The sequence below is a fragment of the Conger conger genome, chromosome 15 (assembly GCF_963514075.1).
Source record: "Conger conger chromosome 15, fConCon1.1, whole genome shotgun sequence".
Classification (NCBI taxonomy): domain Eukaryota; kingdom Metazoa; phylum Chordata; class Actinopteri; order Anguilliformes; family Congridae; genus Conger; species Conger conger.
The window spans coordinates 4,450,534-4,453,033 of record NC_083774.1 but is presented as its reverse complement, the minus strand read 5'-3'; the positions used below and the strand labels follow the sequence as shown (position 1 = coordinate 4,453,033).

Below are 2,500 nucleotides of genomic sequence, written 5' to 3'. Positions count from 1 at the left end.
AAGGACAGGACAGAGAAAACACTTGACTTTACAGTTAACAGTTTGGCCGGAGAATTCACCACCTTCGTGCAGGGACAGACCTCAAAGGAGGGGGGGACGTCTAGAGTTTCACACGTAACCACTTCATGGACCATGACCAAACGTCCTGAGAAGCATTTACCCTTGCTCCACACGTCGTTATCTCATGTGAAGGAAACAGGATGCATCACAGCTATTTCAGAACATTTGCGGTGTCTGGTACCGCGTAAAAAAAGTGCTTGCCCGGGAGAATACAAACGACAGCCGTGCATCGTGGGTATTCATCGGAATGACTAAACGCCGCAGTCGCACCTGAAGCAGGTAAAAGCGACAACCCCCCCCCCCCACCTCCATCTCTGCGTTCCTGTAATTAACGCTTTATGGGTTAACTGAACGTCCTGGCGCTGATGTCACAATCACTGCTGGTGACGGAAAGCAGCGGAGTTCTAGAACACTGAATTAGAATGTGGGGGGGGGGGAAAGACATTCCAAAAAAGAACCCTGGCTCTTCAAAGGGCTGAGCCCCGGACACAGGTTTCATCTGTCCTGCATGTCACGCTGAACACACAGACCAAAGAAGAAGAGGCAGGAGGTCCCTGCGTTTAAGTCAGATTCCAGGAAACCGAGACAATAAGAGGAAGTGCCTGAGTACCAGGTTAAATGCCAGTAAACATTGACAGAAGATGAACTACACAGAAAAATTAAGGAACTCCAATCGATCGATTAGACGTGGTGTGATTGCTATAGCAGCCATTCCCAAACTGTGAGCTGTGAGACTTTCATGAATTGACGCATACAATAAAAAAAAAAAAATACTGTAGGCTATATAATTTTCACAGGCACAATGTTTGTCACACTGGTCACATTAAACTGCCCCTGATAAAATCACAGTGCTAGTTACTGTGACCATGCTATTTGGACATACCATGATTCTGTTAATAAAGACATTATGATTCCATATTTCAACAGGAGTCACATTATAATTTAGGGAAAGGACGACAGATGTAAATGTATTCAATCTGTAACCCATTGAAGAATAGATTGTTGTCTTTTTTCTTTTTTTTTTCTTTTTTTCAAAAGTGATTCTTCAGCAATAAATAGAATGTTAAGTTAAGAACATTCTCATCACGTATTTGGGCAATAAATATCTGTTGATACGGGCCATGGGCTGAGAAAGTTCTGGAGCTCAAGGGAAGAGAGGAGAAAAGTGAGTCAGCCAGGCAGGTAAAACTGGAAAAGTTCATCTCTGACCCCAGAAAGGGAGGCAGTGTTTGTTTACAAACACAGCAACCAAGAGGGTCGGATGACCTGACCCATTCTCTTGTTTGGGCTCACAACATTACCTCAGCCTTCCAGAGACGACGCGCAGAGTGTGTGTGTTTATGCAAATAACACAGGACAGCCCACAGCTGTATCACCACAGTCCCGTGGGTGATGTGACGCACTGTTTCTACAGTCAAACATCGGTCCCAGAACTGAACATGGATGTTCCCTTATAGCCCTGTTAGGAGTAGGATTTTTGGAATATTTTTTTTTTTTTTTTTCTCCAAGACTCTAAGTCCGTGTTCCAGAACTTTGAACAGTGCCTTCAATTACCAGTAGTGACATCAGCATTAGAATGTTCATGTAAGGAAATTCCCATCGCATATTTGTGATCTCACACCGTCTAAGTTGCATGAAATACACAGAGAACATATGCAGGAGACACATCTGTATCCACATCTGCATTCGCGCACGGCCGTCCTGTAACGAAAAGGTGAAGCGTGTTTTCCTTTAAAGACCTAATCTTCAATCTCACGGCCATAAAACAAGTTCCCAGCAGAATCCTGCCCAGATATGTTATCAGATGCCCGTGCAGTGTAAGACAGAGCCTGTCTGTCCGCCCTGTGTTTAACCCTCCATAAATCCAGCACAGACAGGTCATTACCTTCCTCTGCCTGTGTCTAATGTGGCAATGCTGCCTCTGTGACCTGTGTGCCCGGCGTGGGCATTTTTAATTAGCACAAACAGATTAGTGTGAGGCCAAACCTCACCAGACGCTGATCACAAACCATTTCCTCATAATCTTAATTTACTCCGGCACCTAAAATATCGTTCACAGATGTGTCTAAACTCGCATATGTACCAGACACACACACACATGTACACAATTACATGTATAATTTGACATGTCATTTAGTGCTAAACTACTTAAAGTACTTTCACGAGCGCAAAAGCATTGCTGCCACATCACAAGCGGAAAACCAGAGCCGGCTGGATCAGCTGGAGGTGAGTTCTCGTTCAAACGGAACGCGCTTTTTACGTCAGTCAAAACAAAAAAAGATAATAAAACGCAGGTTTTCGGGGAAAGCTGGTATGGAAAAGGCAGGAAGCGTGCGGAACAGGACCGGTTAAATCCAAACACGAACACAGACGGATCACAACAGGTTGATTTAAAGTGACGGGACCCACTGAACTCCGAGAGGGAGAGAAAGGGAGAGTT

General features: G+C 44.6%; 1 protein-coding gene across 1 annotated transcript in view; it reads right to left on the bottom strand.

The window, feature by feature from the left end:
• The window catches only part of rassf7a (Ras association domain family member 7a), a 35,072-nt gene that overhangs the window by 31,836 nt on the left and 736 nt on the right, over nucleotides 1-2,500 (bottom strand). The window lies entirely within an intron of this gene.